This window comes from Mastomys coucha, unplaced genomic scaffold (genome assembly GCF_008632895.1).
Source record: "Mastomys coucha isolate ucsf_1 unplaced genomic scaffold, UCSF_Mcou_1 pScaffold12, whole genome shotgun sequence".
Taxonomy (NCBI): domain Eukaryota; kingdom Metazoa; phylum Chordata; class Mammalia; order Rodentia; family Muridae; genus Mastomys; species Mastomys coucha.
The window spans coordinates 36,841,822-36,861,921 of record NW_022196894.1 but is presented as its reverse complement, the minus strand read 5'-3'; the positions used below and the strand labels follow the sequence as shown (position 1 = coordinate 36,861,921).

General features: G+C 42.9%; 1 protein-coding gene across 3 annotated transcripts in view; it reads right to left on the bottom strand.

Moving 5' to 3' along the window:
* The window catches only part of Igsf11 (immunoglobulin superfamily member 11), a 147,276-nt gene that overhangs the window by 89,774 nt on the left and 37,402 nt on the right, over positions 1-20,100 (bottom strand). The window lies entirely within an intron of this gene.

Genomic DNA, 20,100 nt, shown 5'->3' with positions numbered 1-20,100 from the left:
AGGACCATGAGTTAAAAACCACAAGTTCAGAAGCAAGGCTATAACCTAGAAGATCTGTCTGGTACCCCAGAGCCACCAGAGAGCATGCCTGGCTAACTTAGTGGAGGTAATTCAAACCCCATAAGGATTGCTCAGGTTCTTAAACAATGCTTGGTCCTCATCACTCAAAGAACTAAAAGGGCTATAACTCAGGGACACCAGGCAGAAAGGCCAACAACAGGAGTCTTGAGGAATACAAAGGAAGAAAGAGGGCACAGCAACAACTCAGCAGGCATGTGACTCTTGGCAGTCAGCCTTACAGGGTGGACAGGCTGTGGGCAGAATTCACATCTTCTTCTCTGCTGCCAAAGGCCAAGAAGGCACAGACCGAGAAATACCAACTATCCTCCATCAGGCTAATAATTAATGAGACCTTTCTAACAATGAATGGACGGCACAATGCCCTTCTGTATTGCATGAGCATATGACTGTTGACATCACTCTAACTGAGCTTGAGAACTTTTACAAGCTTAAACAGCTCAGTAATGCATTAACAGGGAACATGCACGACCCATGGCAGTTTCTCACCTGATAGAGGTAGACTGCTAAGCCAAACTTTGAAGCAAAAGCCTAGGACAGTTCAGTTGAACAAATCAGCCAACACTAATGGAGTGGGAATTGAGGCACAGTGTGAAAAACAGAGGAGATGAAAGCGAGGTCACTATAACATACTGGGAGACAGGGCAAAAACCAAAGACAAGGTCCACACTATACACTAAAGGGTGGCACACAATATAAATGGGAGTATACGAAGGTTAGAGTTGTGTGACTAAAGAAAGGCAAGACAAGTGACCCCGAGGATACCTGGAACAAAGGAGAAATTTAAAACAACAACAGAATCAACTTGGTCTGGATTTCAAATAAGGGTATGAAGAGCTAGTCAGTCAGTCAATAGCAAACCCTGGGCTAGACTTGGTTTCCTAATGTTTCCCGCTACAGCAAAACACTATTCCCAAGTCACAGAAAAGAGCACAAATGGCAGGCTCCTAAACCTAGAAATTCAGCTTTCAAAAGATGCGGATCCAAGGGCTGGAGAACTAGCCCAGCGGTTATGAGCATTTGCTGCTCTTGCGTCCCAGGTTCAGCATGCCAGCATGCATACATATCCCATGGCCCACAACTGCTCTAGCTCCAGTCCCAGGGGATCCGATGCCCGTTCCTGGCCTCAGCAAATACACAGCACAGGTAAGGTGCACATACACACAAGCACATAAATAGAAATATGTGGAAACATTTTAATGCAAATCCTAACAATGTTTGAACCAGTGGGGGTCTGGCTTCCCCCAGAGTAAAAAAACAAAAGCAACTGCTTCGGGTTTGTTGGTGAAACCTGAAAACTATAAAGCATTTCATGTGTGACTGTCAGGAGAAGTTTTTTTTTTCTTAAACAACTATCTGCTCCAAGGCTGCTTTAAAAGGGCTCTGGTTCTAAAGGACTCTCCTATGGCAAACAAGCTTCCTTCGCTGTGCTAGTCATCGAAGGACATCACCTGCCTATACTCCAACTGCTAGAAGGCACTGAACCTAAAGCATTTTCAAACAAAATTGCCCGGACTACAGGCTGACTTAGGAAGCCCTTTCCTTAGCCACAAGAAGTTTGAAGCAAGTCATAGAAACAAAAGTTCGAGCCAAGACACCCTACAACTAATACGTAAGGCAAATGGAATCGACTCGGTCAAGCACCATTTCCTGACTCACTGTGCAGGGCACTTACCTGAAGACCCAACTTTTTGTGGAGAATAAACAAAAGGTGAGAAGCTAGATAACACAGATCAAGCACAGCTCCTGACCGATGAATAATAGTAAATTAGAGGAAAACTGCTTGCTCAGCATTAACCAGCAGCGCTGGGCCAAGCCTGGCCTGTGAATTGTTCCTGGCCTACAAGCAAATGGCTAAGTAGATTGACATTAAGCATGCAAAAACTTTTATGGCAATCTGTCTTATCAGTAAGCATGTTTCCCTTGTGTCTGTTTCACATTTCACTCTGTTATCACCTAATTTTTATCGCATTTTACAAAATCATAAGCCTACCGGGACTGAACACCAATGCAATAAATGATGTAACAGACAGACGTGTGTTTGATGAGCTTTCTCTCCACAACACCAGCAGGCAAGGAAAGAAAATGCCTGAGGGAACTAAGAGAGGCTCTGAGGAAGATATGAACTTCTACGGGCAGAGAAAGGGGATAGGGTGCTTTCCAGGACAGCTCACATGACAGAAGGGGAAAAAAATCAGACTTCTAGGGTCAGACAAGTAGAGGGTAAATTTACAGATCATCCTTGGAGGTGCAGAGATGAGCAGCCAAAGGGCAAAATGCTAAGTCACAGAAACACTGCTGAAAATTCAGAGCCAGGGAAGAAGGCCCTGGGCTCTCTCAGAACACAACAGGAAACGACTGGATGTTTTTCCAAGCAGGAGGGGGATGGGTTTGTGTTTTATTGAAGTAGCTGTGGCTGCAGTGGGGCAGGTCTGAAGGAAGAAGGAACACAAGAGGCACAGGTCAGTCAAAGCCTTATGGGAATAGGAACAGTCCAGGTGTGAAGAATCCTGTGTTGTGTTAGGGAAAACAAACCAGGGAGGATGACCGAGGAATGTGTTAGGACTCCCCCACCTTCTTACAGAACAGAAGCAGGATCTGTGAATGGCCTGGTGGTTAGCATCCTGTCTAAGCCCCACCCCACAGTTACCTGGCCACAACCCAGGTAGGCCTGACCCACTATAAAAGGGACTGCTTGCCCCCTCCTCCCTCTCTTGTTCCTCTCTTGCTCTTCCCTTCTTGTTCTTGTTCCCCTCACCCCTTCCCCATCCCCTCCCTCTCTCTCCTCGTGCTCATGGCCTCTACTCCTCTACTTCTCTATTCTCTCTCTCTCTGCCTTTCTCTGCCTCCACTACCCTTTTGACTCCCCTCCCCGTGCCCTGAATAAACTCTATTCTATACTATACCATCCATGTGGCTGGTCCTTCTGGGGGAGGGATGTCTCAGCATGGGCCCACAGAGGCAACAGCTCCCCCCATACTTCACCACACCTCCACAGAACATAACTGCCCCCTCTCTATCTTTATCTTTATATAAGCACATCATAAGGTGCCATGACTCGGATTCACATGCACCACTCAGGGGCCATAAGGGATAATAAGATGATGTCAAGCATATTCCTGGCACAGCAGAAGGAAGATATGATCATAGGTGAAATGCAAGTTCTACACGAAAAGGTCAAAGTTCAGAAAATATGAGAATTTCTGAGAGAACTGTTAGAAGTGGAAGTGGTAAGATGCAAATTCTGAAATCATCTCGGGCTTTAATTGCCTTAAAGTGGTAAACATAAATAGAACAGGAGAGGAGTTCACAGCTAGCATTTTTATTTTGCACATCCTCAGCAGGGAACACTACCTGAACCACTTGCGAGGCTTAGGGCACTAAGAGGAGCCTTTACTGCTTGCTCCCTTCTATCCCCTCAAAGTCGGCTGTGGGTCAAGCAGACTTGGTGATCGCTGAAGTTTGTAACAAAGCAAGACTTTTTGTTTGTAACACATCAAGAATCCAGAAGGATTCTACATGCTCTGGTAATCTCTAAAGGTGGGGGTGGGAAGGAAGGGTTCCTCTGAAGGGGGATGAGTGTTTGCAAAAATGCGCCCACAGCCAACACAATTCCCACAAACAAAACCAACAACTCTGGAACACCTGTACTGGCTTGGTTTTATGTGACAAACTTGATACAAGCTGGAGTTATCACAGAGAAAGGAGCCTCCCTTGAAGAAATGCCTCCAAAAGATCCAGCTGTAAGGCATTTTCTCAATTAGTGATCAAGGGCAGGAGGGCCGATTGTAGGTGGTGCCATCTCTAGGCTGGTAGTCCCGCCAGTATAGGAAAGCAAGCTGAGCAAGCCAGGTGAAGCAAGCCAGTAAGCAGCATCCCTTTATGACCTCTGCATCAGCTCCTGCCTCCAAGTTCCTGCCTTGTTTGAGTTCCTGTCCTGACTTCCTTTGGTGATGAACAGCAATGTGGAAGTAAGCTGAATAAACTCTTTCCTCTCCAACTTGCTTCTTGGTCATGATGTTTGTGCAGGACTACAAGCCCTGACTAAGACACCTCCCTATCCCAAGCCTACTACAAATTCGGCAGAGATCCGGAGAGCCGTGTCTTCTGGAATGGAGGACACTGGCTTAGAAGGTCCCTGGAACACATGCTTGTGAAGAAGTGGGGATAGGGAATGTAGGGCGAGCAGATTTCCATTTTTCATGGAATAATTTCTTAAATGAAACAGATGGTTAGAAGGAGAAGAATCTATTGTTCTTATCAACTGGACCATCACTGACACAAGTGTCCCCTCACCCACAGCAAACACAGGGAATGACACTGTCATGTGGCTGGGCACAGTAGCTACCTTGTGGCAGACTGGCTGTCATAGAGCACTCAGAGAAAGTGGCTGCCATATTTCAGGGCACATGACTCTTACAAAGGCCTACTTTGGTAACTTCTACAGCATTCTAGTCGGGAACTAGAATAAGCCCCTTTTGTCTCTCTACAGTTATATCTATGAAAGTAAAACTCAGCAATTAACCTGTGAGTTAACAAAATGTGTAAAATTAAATACTGAAAATAATTTGCTTAAAAGCTTATAAGATCTTAATTTAAGTTCATCAGTGGCCACTTCATTTTATTTTATAAAAATGTAACATTGCCTACATCTTTATAAAATGGCTCTGTGATATAAATGTTCACATATAAAAGAGCACAATAAAATTATCTCCCCAATGGCATGAATTGCCATCTTTTTTTTTTAATATAGAAAATGAACAAATTCTCAACCAGTGCCCAGTATCCACAAAACACTATTGGGAATCAAGAGAAAACAAAAGATCTAATTATCCATAAGGTCTAGAAAAGATATAGAACCCAATCACTTAATACCAGGAGTGTGTGGAGGAGGTAGGGGGAGGGGAGCACTGCATTCTAAATCTCCCAGATCCTCAGCAAGGCCCATCCAATGCACCAGTGCAGAAAGTGATGAATAAGCTTCATTGATAATAGTGGCCGCGTCACGGCTGGCTGAACATTCAGTCCACAAACAGAAGGCTTCTGTCTTTGCTCGAATCAGCCATAGGAAAGTTTTGGTAAAAAGACTGTTATATTCAAATGGAAATCAGTACTTTCCAGCAAGAATGGACAATTAGCAACTCCTTACACTGGCACTAAGAGGGACAGCAGAAATGTACTCCAAACATCTAATATTCCAAAATGTGAAATAAAGATCTACTGATTGCCTTTTGAAACTTTGACCCCTACATAGACTGGATCCCTCAACAATACACCCTAAAGTTTCATCCACCTCTTCTGTAGATCTTGAAAACATGCAAGATTAAACTAGTCTAAGGCTCATGGCACTAGTTAAGTTGCATGGTGTTCCTTGAACATTAGCAAAAATATACGAAGTCTACAAAAAAATCTTCATTCAGCAGATAGAGCCTAGGTCTTTATTAACAGATTCTTGCAAACACCTCACCAAGACTGACAGGACATATAGGCATGACCACATTCGCCTCACTTCCAAGCACACATCTAGCAATGGCCCAACTGTGCCACCCTGGCCTTGCACACACATGGTTACAATGATGTCATTGCTAGGTAGAATTGAAAAGAGAAGGTTCAAAAAAAGAAGGCCCACATGAAAAGTTTTTTGCTGAAGTTAAGCAATGGTTTCTCAGTTGTGATGCCAAGGACAAGAGGCACAGAAAAAAATGATAAATCTCACCCATCTTTAATAAAAAAAAGAAAAAGAAAAAAGTGTTTCAAATACCCACCACCAAAGAAGAAAAAAAGACAACCAAGAGAAGATCTGGGATACCTATATCTGATTAGGGGGGCTTGTAGTGAGCCTATTATTTATTTTGGCTTAGTGTGGGTGGTCCTAGTCCAAGGATGGATAGGTCTGCTGCTTTGGGCATGGTGAACACACTGGATGGAAATGGTAGGGAACGCAAGAGAAAACTGGTTACCTCATGAACAGTAATTAAAAGAGGGAGAGGAAGAGATCAAGTCCCACAACTCCCTTCAAGGGTACAACTCCAAGGAACCCAGGGAACTATCTCTAAACACTATCCCTTCAAGGTCCCATCACCTCCTAATACTACTTTTAACACATGAACATTTAAGGGACACTTATCGAAAACTACAACAATGAGTTTAGGGAATTAACCTCAGATTGTAGATAAGTTGCAAATTTTTAACCTTTCCTGAAGTAAAGAGTAGGTCATTGAAGGGTATTCAAAGGGTGAATAAATGGATTTTATCCCACCCATTAATTATTTATTTATTCTTTTTTTAATTAGATGTTTTCTTTATTTACATGTCAAATGATATCTCCTCTCCTGATTTCCCCTCTGAAAAAAAAAAGAAAGAAAAAGAAAGGAAAAAAAAAACCTGTTCCCTCCCCCTTCCCCTGCTCATCAACCCACCCTCTCCCATATTCTGGCCCTGGCATTCCCCTACACTGGGGCATAGAACCTTCACAGGACCAAGGGCCTCTCTTCCCATTGATGACCGATTAGGCCATCCTCTGATATAGATATGCAGCTGGAGCTATGAGTCCCACCATGTGTACACTTTGGCTAGTGGTTTAATCCCTGGGAGCTCTGAGGGTATAATTAGTTCATATTGTTGTTCGTCCTATGAGGCTGCAAACCCTTCAGCTCCTTGGGTCCTTTCTCTAGCTCCTTCATTGGGGACCCTATGCTCAGTCCATTGGATGGCTGTGAGCCTCTACTTCTGTATTAATTGGGTACTGTTAGAGCCTTTCAAGAGACAACTATATCAGGCTGCTGTCAGTCATCACTTGCCAGCATCCACAATAGTGTCTGGATTTGATAACTGAATATAGGAAGGATTCCCAGGTGGAGCAGTCTCTGGATTGTCCTTCCTTCAGTCTCTGCTCCATAGTTTGTCTATGCAACTCCTTCCATGGGTATTTTGTTCCCCCTTTTAAGAAGGAATGAAGAATCCACAGTTTGGTCTTCCTTCTTCTTGAGTTTTTTGTGGTTTGTGGATTGTACTTTGTATATTCCGATCTTCTGGGCTAATATCTACTTATCAAAGAGTGCATCTCAGAAGATGGAAGATCTCCCATGCTCATGGATTGGCAGGATTAATATAGTAAAAATGGCCATCTTGCCAAAAGCAATCTACAGATTCAATGCAATCCCCATCAAGATTCCAACTCAATTCTTCACAGACTTAGAAAGAGCAATTTGCAAATTCATCTGGAATAACAAAAAACCTAGGATAGGGGAAACTATTCTCAACAATAAAAGAACCTCTGGTGGAATCACCATCCCCAACCTTAAGTTGTCCTATAGAGCAATTGCGATATTAAAAAAAAAAACAAAACCGCATGGTATTGGTACAGTAACAGGCAGGTGGATCAATGGAATAGAATTGAAGACCCAGAAAAGAACCCACACACTTAAGGTCACTTGATCTTTGACAAAGGAGCTAAAACCTTCCAGCATTTTCAACAAATGGTGCTGGCTCAACTGGCAGTTAGCATGTAGAAGAATGCAAATCGATCCATTTCTATCTCCTTGTAAAAAGCTCACATCCAAGTAGATCAAGGACCTCCAAATAAAACCAGATACACTGAAACTAATAGAAGAGAAAGTGGGGAAGAGCCTCGAGCATATGGGCACAGGGGAAAATTTCCTGAACAGAACACCAATAGCTTATGCTCTAAGATCAAGAATTGACAAATGGGACCTCATAAAATTACAAAGCTTCTGTAAGGCAAAGGACACTGTCAATAGGAAAAACGGCAACCAACAGATTGGGAAAAGATCTTTACCAATCCTACATCCAATAGAGGGCTAATACCCAATATATACAAAGAACTCAAGAAGGTAGACTCCAGAGAATCAAATAACCCTATTAAAAATGGGGTACAGGGCTAAACAAAGAATTCTCAACTGAGGAATACCTAATGGCTGAGAAGCACCTAAAGAAATGTTCAACATCCTTAGTCATCAGGGAAATGCAAATTAAAACCCTGAGAGTCCACCTCACTCCAGTCAGAATGACTAAGATCAAAAACTCAATTGACAGCAGATGCTGGTGAGGTTGTGGAGAAAGAGGAACACACCTTCATTGCTGGTGGGATTACAAGGTGGTACAACCACTCTGGAAATCAGTTTGGCTGTTCATCAGAAAATTGGACATAGTACTACTGGAGAACACACCAATACCACTTCTGGGCATATATCCAGAAGATGCTCCAACATGTAATAAGGACACATGCTCCACTATGTTCATAGCAGCCTTAATTATAATAGCCAGAAACTGGAAACAACCCAGATGTCCCTCAACAGAGGAATGGATACAGAAAATGTGGTATATCTACACAATGGAGTACTACTCAGCTATTAAAAACAATGAATTTATGAAATTCTTAGGGAAATGGATGGATCTGGAGAATATCATCCTGAGTGAGGTAACCCAATCACTTATTTATTCTTTATTATTTATTCTTTATTATGCACCCTCTCTCCTCCCAGCACCACCCTCATCACATAGCCCCTTCCCCACCCCTTCTCCTTCTCCTCTGATAAGTAGGGAGGCCCAGGCCCTGTGTACCAACCTACCCAGGCACATCAAGTTTCTTTCAGGAAAATCATAGCAATTTTGTAAAGGTGAAGATTCACTAGGATCAAAGGTCCTTCAGCCTTTACCTCAACTATGCAAATATTTTTACAATCCTGACAAAGGAGGAAAAAAACCTCTTCTGGTTGAAGCTTAGGTGGAAGGAAGTGTTAAGAACCTCTTCTAGGCAAAGCCATGGTCTCAGCAACCACTGCAGAAGATACTGGGGAAACCCTGGAATAAAGGGTCATTTTAATAATAATGGATTAGAAGTTAGGAAGCTGATGCAATGGGCCAACAGCAAAATGGCCAGTGGCCTGAAGCAAGCACAAAGGATGGATAAATGGGGAGAAAAGAATCCAGAACGTTCTAAAGAGGTACCAAATTCACATGATTTTATCAATTACCACCTGTAGGAAGTGAGGAAAAAAATAAGGGTGATTTCTGGGTGAGATGCAGGAGGATGGCTATTGATATAAATGAAATGTGCTAGGGATTTCCTAGATTATCTTAAAACCAAGTGACTCACACAATTAAATGTCCATCTCTCCTCCACACATGCTTCCACTGTGCACTGAAGCATCACCTTGGTTCATGGCACTGGACTCCTGCTGGCGCTTGAGCAAGATGCCCATGAATTATCTTTAACACTTGCATCTCCTCCACTGTGTCCATCACCGAGTACCCCATCCTGTTCTGCATCAGCCCCTCTCTACCATTCTCTCTACCATTAGCTTTGACTCATTCTAACTTACTCTGCATGGAGAACTCTTTTAAAACTGTAAAGCCTTTTAATGGATTCCCTGATTTCAAGTCTGAACACCAAGGAGGTATCCTGCACTGTGCACTGTGGGTACCCAGTGCCAAACATTCTGTAGACAAAAGATGTTGTTGTTGTTGTTGTTTTTGTTTTTTGTTTTTCGTTTTTTGTTTTTTTTTAAATAATGGGCAAGAAGGAATCAAGTTTGAGCAAGAAGACAAACTTTGTTTTTGGACCTGGATTAGGATGTCTATGGACACCCAAGTAGGTTCTTACTGGCAACGAGCAGTATTGACCTGGACCACACTGACCGTTGGCTTTACAGTGTCAGGGCTGCCTTGAGTGGTGTTATGCAAGGACAATGGGATTAAGTTTATTTCTGGTAATCATGAACTAAGTTAATGTGCTGGAAGCAAGCTCAACATCTTGAAAGAGATTACCATGTTGCTTTAATCTTCAAGCCTGCAGCTCTGGTGTAGGCTTAGGTCAGTATTTAAAGGGCAAATCAAGTGCTCCCCTATGCAGGGTCTTCACCAGGAATAACTTGGTGGCAAAGCCTGTCATTTGGCCATTTTCTTCCAACTATTTTTCAGTACTTCTGCCTGGCTGACCTCTGATTCCCTCACCTATGAATTTCTTATTAGTTACAAGCCTTACCTGATTCTCATAGGGTGCATCTGCAAGTCTGTATTCTCACAAATACAGCAGAGAATTTCTCAGTATTGGTAAAATTAATGAAAAGGCTACCTTTATTCTTCTCTTCTATTGACTCTTCCCCCTACATTGTCTTAGGACATGGATACCATAGGAATTTTCAAGCAAAAATAAAATTGTAATTTAGTGTGGCCTCCTGACAGTACTGTGTAAAATATTTACTATAAAGTTTTTGACAAATGTCCAATGCTCTCTGAGTATTTCTAATAAGCAAGTATTACTTTTCCAAAAAGAGATATGAGACATAGATTTTAATATTCAACACCATGTCTTTTTTTCCTTAACTACGCTAAAGGAACTCTTCAATTTCCATAAGCTGGTGATGGCTTCTATATCTGCCTTGATTTTTAATTCAGTATATAAGACAATTACATAAATATTTTCTTTTAAAGCAGAGCTAAGAAATTCTACCCCAGTGAGGAAAATGCACGATAGTTTCAGAACATGAGGGAAGTGGGTTTACAACCTAGGCACTTGGATTATTATTCTAGTAATCAGAAACAACAGCCTGGTTGGTAACTTTGACGATCCCAACATGATAACATGATTTATCATTTATCATATAACTAGAAAGGACTGCCAATTAAACCCAACATGCATTGTTGACTTATAAGTCAATAAATAACATAAGCAATTATGCTACTTCCCGAAGGCATCGGTTATTAAATGACCATCTTAGAGCTAGCACAGGTTACCTCTTACAAGATACTGGTCAGGGCAGCCCTAGAAGCCTCCAAAAAGCACAGGCTTTTGCCGCTGCTCTTGGTTGGCACCATAACTAATGGCAATACCCTATTGCTAAAGATGGCACATATTTCTGTTGTAGTACATAAAGAAATTGATCTTGAACTCACTAGAAAACTCTCTACCTACTGGCTGTCTAGCTTTCATAATACTGGAAGATGCTATAGAGGTATCTAGAAACAAAAGACATCAATATTTTTAGCCAGCATTGGACCCTGCATGCTTTAACACCACCCTACCATGAAAGTAAGTAAGAGTATGCACTCGCTGATAACAATAGTGGCCAAACAGTTTACAGGACTAACTAACTACTCTCTAGATTGGATATGAAGCATGCCTTACAAGAAGGGATTCATACCCGGTATTCTATCTTAGTTAGGATTACTATTGTTCTGATGAAACATCATGCCCAGGTGCAACCTGAGTGGAAAGGGTTTATTTGGCTTACATACCCTGAGTCACAGTCTAATGAGGAAAGCCAAGGCAGGAACTCAAACCAGGTAGGAATATCTGGAGGCAGGAGCTGATGCAGAAGCCACGGAGGAGTGCTGATTACTGGCTTGCTCCCCATACACCTTGCTCCTCATGGCTTGCTCAGTCTGCTTTCTTATAGAATCCTGGAGCATCAGCTCCGGGGTGTACTGCCTACCCACAATGTGCTGGGTCCTCCAACATCAATCATGAATTAAGAAAATGTCCCACAGGCTTGTCTACAGCCTGTTCTTATGGAGGCATTTTCCCAATTGAGGCTCCCTCCTCTCTAACTTAGGCTTGCATCAAGTTGACAGAAAACAAGACAGAACAGCAGAAAACACACTCAAAACCCTAGGCAGGGGAAGTCACAGGTCCAAGGGAAGAACTTACTGATGTGCTTCTGCTGCATGGTCCTATTGCCAAATCTCCTTCCAAATGTTTATTTACATCCATAGATCTGTGCTGCTCCCAACCTTGGTCAGAAAAGCTCCTTGTTGCAATGGGAAGTGGTTAACGCAGACACGCCTACCTGTTCAAGTGCTGTGTGCATCAGCAGCTGTGAGTGCCAAGACATCCACCCTTGCTGCCAAGGTTCAAAGGCAGCAGGGGCTGTAGGATGTGTGAGCCAGAGGATGAGGTCACGCACTGTAAAATGCTGTCCTTTGGACATGCCATGGCTGTTGCACACATGAGCTCACCGCAGCTATGGCTACTTGGATAAGACCTGTACCAGATCAAGCCAGTTAAAATTATAGGGTGGGGGTGGGGAAGGACATCCCGAAATCACATTTCTGAGTGTATGTTGGCAACTGATGGCTCCTGGGAGAGGGAGAACGGTTTTTCTTTGATGGACAGATACTGGTTGACTGCCCGTTCTCTAGTGGATTCACCGACATACATGTGGGAGCAAGAACTGGACACAGCGGGCTATGTGAGGAGAGAGAAGTTGGAAAGGGGGTGCACTGGAAGGGAATGGGGGGGAGATGAATGGCAGGAATAGGTGCCCGGTATAACCAAGATACACTGCGCACATGTATAAATTTTTCAAAGACTAAAAAAACGGAAAAAGAAAATATAAACATTACATTTTGCAACTTCAGCTGGATACTTTTAACCCATTTCAGTGGATCACATTATCTGGTCAAATTCCTTAAAACTTGAAACAGAATATCTCTAATACTTCAAAATCCAAAGGAGGAGAAGAAAACTACATAACAGTAAACTGATCTTTTATTGGCAATAAATAATACCATCTCTATTATGCTTTCTCTACTAAGGCTGCAAAAACTTAAAACTCACACCCACTGCCAGGGCCTCCTTTCATCTGCAAATGCATACTTGATTTTTAAACTCTCTAAATAAAATATCATTGTCAAGGTTACTCCATCCTTCCTAATTGTTGGGTGAAGAGGAACCTTTCAACTTTCCTATCCTATCTGTCCATTATGAACAAGAGCCTGAGAATCAGAGAAATGAACCTGACCCCTGTAAAAATTGAATCAGGGTAGACTGAAATCCCAGTGATCATCCTTCTATGAGGATAGGCACTTCTTGGTTTAAAAAAAAAAATTTAGGCAAATAAACTTCTAGATTATTTCAGGATCTCAGGTATTCGACAAAGAGGAGGGAAGGCCACCATGCTAGTTGTAATCTGCAATGGAGGTCAACAGAAATATAACAACAGCTTGCCTAAGCCCCACTGCAGCTGGCTTTGGAATGTGGCCTTGTGCTCCCAAATGCTAAAACCTCTGATAAAAGTTCAACCATGAATGCTTTCCTGGAAAATGTTTTCTCTCTTTTTTTTTTCCTCCTCCTGCTCTGCCATGGGCTACAGCACAAGGACTAGATCCAAGATCTTACAGGGAAAGCTGTGGTTAAAGGAGACTCCTGGGGGGGGGGGGGGGGGGGGGGGGCGCGGGGTGGACAGGAAGGAAAGGGAGTCTAGGGTACACCTTCATCCTCTCCCCTGAAGACATCGGTGACACTTTTGAGCATCTCATTTAAGGGTTCCTGAGTTAAGGCTTAAAAGCATGTTTGCTTGTGAGGGTTTGTCTTAAATGCCACCTCAATAGGCTCTAAGAAAGGCTCACATGTATGGTCAAGCACTATTCTGGATGTTTCTCTAAAGGTGATTTGGAATGAGAGTAACATTTAAATTGTCTGGGTGGGGGGAGGGGATTGCCTTTCACTTGCAGGCAGGCCTCCTATAATCAAGTGGCAGAGCAAGAGCAAGAGCAAATTCTGCCAGATGCTCTAAGTTGGGTATCAGCTCTTTCTGGTTCCACAGTGGCTCGTGACTGGATCTAACCTGGGATGTCAGCTCTGCAGGTTCTGCTACCACTCAATCACAGGGGCCAATTCCTAATTACAAGCTTGTCTGAATACATGAGCACTCACATGCATAGACTCGCTCCCCTAGGGAACCCCAATATGCCATCTGAGGATTCAAACTATAAGCTGTCTGATTCACTTAAATTCCAGAGGCCAACCAATAATCTCAAAGCAAAATATCCAAAAGGCTGCTATCAAGCTTTCTCTTCTCCCACAATGCCAAAGTCCGTCACAAAACCCATTATTACTAAAAAAAAAAAAAAAAAAAAAAAAAAAAAAAAAAAAAAAAAAAAAAAAAAAAAAAAAAAAAACCGAAAAGAGGCAAGTCTTAATAGAATTCAGGATTGCTTTTTCTTCAAGCCTTCCAGTAAGAGGCTTTCGATTCACCTATCAACAGGTTACCACGCCATTTGCAATCACCACACAGAGAAACTTACAGCACTACATGGGACCGAATTTCTACCTTCAATTAGGCGATATCCAGATTATGAATTTAAGCATGAATAGTCAAGACAGTCACCTAACATAACACTTTTGATGTGTATTGGTGTGTATCTGGTGTGTATATGGTGTGTATTTGGTCAAATTAAGCCAAACAAGAAGGGCAGTAACAATAAGCAAATGAAGGAAGAGAAGACAAGGGGTGATATTCAAATACATGGAGCGAGGTTGGAAGAGAAGAGTCATGAGATCTGAGCCGCCATCCACTTGGGGCTGTCTGACCCAGTGATGTGGCTACTTACTAAGCAGGTAGTTACAACCAGTACATCTTGGGCCCAGGTAACAGAAACCAGACTCCATTAAACACACTCGATATGACGATGACACTGATTTCAAATTTCACCTCATTTTTAAAAAGGCTAAGACAATTTTGATTTTAAAAGAAAAAGACAATTGGCAGTTGCTATAGTAGACAGCCTCTGCCTCTAGTTTTCTCTGGCATTCTCCCTGCTCATCCCCTCTCCATCCCCTGCTCATCCCCTCTCCATCCCCTGCTCATCCTCTCTCCATCCCCTGCTCATCCTCTCTCCATCCTCTCCTCCCTCACAGTCCCCCTCTCTCTCCTCTCTTCCTCCCCACACCTGCAAACACTGCTGTAGACAGATTTATAACAAGATACTGTGCCACAGATGACTCTCGGAGGCATGGAAGCTGGAGATGGGAAGCCAGGTGTAGTGACCTCTGAAGGCTGGCAAGAATGGGATTCCTGTCCAGATCTGAAGATCTGAGAATCAGAGGCACAAAGGCTAGAAAGTCCCCCCACCCCCACTCCAAGATCCTTCAGTCTGACACTTCCAGAATCCAACCTTTCACTCACTCTGTTCCCTTCAGACCCTCAACATTCTGGTGTTCGCCCACATAGTCAGGCCCTTTCACAAAAGACTAGTTTAAATGCTAATCTCATTGAGAAATACCTCATAGGCACAACCAAAATGATATTTAACTAGCTTCTTAGGTATCCCAGGGCCCAGCAACTAGACACATTAAATTAACTGTCACAGATGCCAATCTCAAGATGAGTCAGATACTGGAATTATCAGACATGGATTTTAAATTATCTGTTGCAATTATGCTCAATGAAGAAAAATGGGCATTTATAATACATGAAAAGGAAATCTTAGTTTAAAAAAAAACAAGTTATAATAAGAAAGAAAATGAGAGGCTGGAAATTTTAAATGCAATTTAAAATTCACTGGATAAGCTTAAATGCAGAATGGAAAATAAAAGTCGGAAAATCAATTTCAAGATAAAATAATAGAAATTGGAACTTCTCAAAGTTAAGAACATTTACTCAATAGTAAGAAAACAAAGGCACCTAAAAAAATAAAAAATAAATAAAAAGCCAAGCAAGAAAGTCGGATGAACAGTTCATCAAAAAAAATGGAGCAATTCCTTTGAAAAACAGTTTGAGCATTTCCAAGAAATGTAAAAAGCCAACCATTTCACTAATAAACATGGAGTTGCCCGCCCCCACAATTGAAGAATGAAGTGTGTCTGTAGCAGTCTCTTCACGGTAATCCCTAAGCCAGAGGCAACTCAAAGGCTCCCCAGCAGACATTTCTCCCCAGGAGAAATTCTCAGCAGAGCCGGGTGGTGGTGGTGCACGCCTTTAATTCCGGCGCTTTGGGAGGCAGAGGCAGGCTGATTTCTGTGTTCGAGGCCAGCCTGGTCTATAGAGTGAGTTCCAGGACAGCCAGGGCTACATAGAGAAACCTGTCTTGAAAAACCAAAAGAAAAAAAGAAAAAAGAAAGAAAGAAATGCTCAGCAGTTAAGAGCTCATGTTGCCCTTACAGAGGACCCAGGTTCGGTTCCCCACACCACACGGTGATTCACAACCATCTCCAGTCCCAGTTCCAGGGGATTCAATGGCTTCTTCAGACCTTGTGGGTACCAGGCATACATGCGGTACATATACATATATACATGGAGGTGAAATATTCCTACACATAAAATAAGTCTTTAAAAAAGAAGTTAATAGCAACTATTTTTTTAAAAAAAATCATTATGGCAAGATACCAGGTTAAAAATATATGTATTATAGGATTCTATCAAACCAAATATACAATTTCAACAGATCTTTACTGAACTAGTGACTTGTTGGGCATATCCAGCTATCACAAAACTTCTCACTTTACATAGCTGAAAATGTTTCAGCTCAAACTGAACTTTGATGAAGTTAACTGGGAAAAAAGAAACCCCCTGTCCATGACCACCTGTGGGCCCTTTCTCTGAGGAAGCATTAGTGACTTTACAAGCAGACCCACCTGAGTTCTCCTCCAAGTTCATACAGCCCTGACAACCAAGGAGCAGCTTAGTCACACCACTGAGCCCCTCTTTACTTCTAAAATTAGGATAATTGCCTGTCTTACATTGTAGTTGACAAGAAAAAGAAGTTCTGCCTGACAGAGCCTACCTGTGTTCTGTAGATAGCAGCACTGAGCATCATCAAGCTCGGCTCGGTAATTCAGGAGCATGCATTTGTCAAACTTCTAAACCAAGTTCCTAAGTACATGAGTACTTAGGAAATCTGAGTTGGCGGGGGAAGGGGGGGTACATACTTTGGTGTCTGCTTGGCAATCAGGGATACCAGTGGAGAACAAGGGAGGCACAGAAACACACAGCATATTTCGCCTGCTAGGGACTTGGTTAAACTTCTCACTAAGGTATCAAATGTAGAATCATTTATAATCACCATGTTACATAAAACTGTCATGGTGGAGACAACACCTATTACTTATGGATCAGAACTTAAAACAGAGGATGTTTTATTTCTGCACTGAAAGAGTAACTAAGATGGGCGAGAAGGTTCAGTAGTTAGTAAGTGATGCTAACTTTGCTTCACATGTGACATTAGGGAGGGGAGGGGGAAGGAACGGGAGAAGAGGGGACTTGAGCAAAGTGCCTCCCCTCTTCCCAGGCCAGTGGGACAGGGGTCTGTCCACTCCCAGGAGGATAAAGATAAACAAATGATACACATGCCAAGTTAGGGGGTAGAGGGGGGGTGCCCTGAGGAAAGGGAATGGCCAGAGAGTCTAACAAATAGAAAAATTGGAAGACTCATCCAGACACACCCAGGAAGAGAAAAACTGCTGGAGTGTGCTCTTCTCAAAATTATGCTCCATATTTCCTGAGCCTTTCAAGAGATTCCAAACTATGAGTTTTACAGATATCATTCAATGTATTCATTTTTTTAGTTGGTTATTTTACTTATTTACATTTCAAATGTTGTCTCCCCTTCCCGGTTTCCCATATGCAAACCCCCCATGCCATATGCCCTTTGCCTCTATGAGGGTGCTCTTCCACCCACCCACCCACTCCTGCCTAGCATCCCTCTACACTGGGGCATCAAACCTCCACAGGGCCAAGGGCCTCCCCTCCCACTGATGTCAGATAAGGTCATCCTCTGCTACATATGGAGTTGGAGTAATGGATTCCTCCACGTACACTCTTTGGTTGGTGGTTTATTCCCTGAGACCTCTGGAGGTTGGTTGATATTGTTCTTCCTATGGGGTTCCAACCCCCTAATTCACATCCTCTTGTCCCCATGAAAAGATAGCATCATTCAGTCTCTGCTCAGGTGGGTCCTGTCCAATGAGATCACAGGTGAATAACTGTTACTTCCATCAGCCTAGGTTTCTGAGGTCTGGTCGTTCATTCACTAGACAATGTCCATTAAGGCCGGAATTGACTCTCCAGGAACAAACATACCTTGGTTTTTATATTCCAACCCTACTAATTGAAACTCCATCCAATTCTACACCTCTTTCCTTCTCGAGTTCCCCCATTACAAGCTTTTTTCATAAACGGGTAGTTCACTTATTCAATGAAAAAGAGAGGGAAGTTAAGCCACTTTCATTCATTTTCTCCCAAGATCTCAGAACTCTCCTTATTTAAAAACTCAACAAGACAACAAAAGAAAAGGAAGCCCACGCTGAGAAACACATTTGTACAAAGCCCACATAGTACCCCGCCCCTCCCTCGAGGGACCGAACTGGTTATTACAGGAGTGAAACCCAATGACACAATGGCCAGCCTTTTACAAATATCTACACCTGCGTCTTTCAGAAAGGAAAGAAATCACATTAGAGGTGACAAAGGACCATAATATAAACCAGAATGCCAGAGTCCAGGACTTCAGCAGGAACAGTGAGTGTTCTAAAGGGGCGAATTTCCTTCAGAAGAGAATGGAGGGATGTGAGGGAAACCGGGCACTGTCAAGAGGCACTGGGGTCTGTAACCTCTGCAAGGCGCATGCTCACCTCCACTGCCAAGTCCACCCCAAGGTGCATGCTCACTTCCATTGCCACCTCTACCCCAAGAGTCTAGAGGGCACACACACGCAAGGAACAATGTTTCCTTAGCTCTAGTGACTCAGGTCTCTGATAGTGGGCAGGGCCACCTGGTTAGAGGCAAATGAGGGAAAATCTCAACTGTGGATTTTTGCGTTCTGACATTGAGGAGGAAAAGTCCTAAGGTGTTATAGACACCTCCCGATACCCTCTCACATGTAAAGATTTAAAACAGATATCCAAAAGGTATTCTATCTCGAATTCTCAGTAATGAAACTGACCATGAAACGAAGGACAGAGGGAAGGAAGGCCAAGCTGACAAACCAAGAGCCATCAAATTGCTTATCAGTGGGGGGTAGATTCCAGCTCAAATCAAGGCGGTTTTTTGTGACCCCCCCCAACAGTGTGAGTACCCCATACCTTGATGCATAATGCTCTGTAGCCAAGTGGGGTCCTTATACTCTCAGCACATTATCAACCACACGGGGAAGGTGGTATGGGATGCTGCTGACCACATCCATATTTCCACTTCCGTTCTGAACCTCAGTACTGCTTCGAGAAACTCCACTCACCTGGCTACTGCAAGAGGAAGTTTAGAGACCTGCAGCCCTATCCACCAGAAGCAGGTTTCATGAGATAAAACATTTTGCATGGTCTGGTTTCCTATTTTAAAGGCTTTTTGTTCTTCCTTTCTTATAGGAAGAAGGTTTTTTAAAACACACATGAGGCTAGATTTGGAGTAATGCGTGTAGAGGATGTGGGAGAAGCAGCTGGGACTCCTAAGGGTGTCTAGGCAGGGCCTTAGGCTCACTGAATTTTCCTGGCTAGTACGGGAACCTATGGAAAGCCTCCACAAATTCCATCCTTTAAAGCTCACACTGTCCTTAGGAAAACAAACTACTTAGTTCCAACCCAGCAAATCTACTACACAGAAAACCGGAAGGATGGGGAGGGACAGAGTGGGCCTGTCCTAATGTTTATGCTCTTCTCTACCTTCTCTACCTTACGCTAGACACAATGGAGCCCTTCACTGTCCTCACTAGGGAATAAAATCAACAGGGTACCTTCTCTATCCCAGCTCTTCTCATCTGCATTTACATGTGGCCAAAGTCTCAGGAACTTTACCAGGAGCAACACTCCTAACTCAGGGGAACAGAAATAAGGTTATTATAATGTCTCAGTGGTTCTCAACAGGGGTCACATATCAACTATTTACATTATGATTCATCACAGGAGCAAAATTACAGATATGAAGTAGCAATGAAATAATTTTTATGGTGGGGGAGGGGTCACCACAACATGAGGAGCTGGTTGAAACATTGGGAAGTTGAGAACCACTGCTTAAGATGGTCTGTGGCTTATCTCCTGCCTGTCACAATTTTTCTTAGTTTCTATTAACTGAGGATGCTCTCTTTAAAAACAACCAAAACAGGGCGAGAAAGGATAGTAATTATATAGGATTATCCACTGAAACATAAGACAAAAAAAAAAAAGAGGGAGATAAAATACTAACGTCAACATGATCTGCAGACCAACTGCCAATACCTGCCACATGGGGACAGGGGAGAGAGACACGGGTTGTTTTCCAGATGACCAGGGCGCTCTAGTCTCCACAGGCT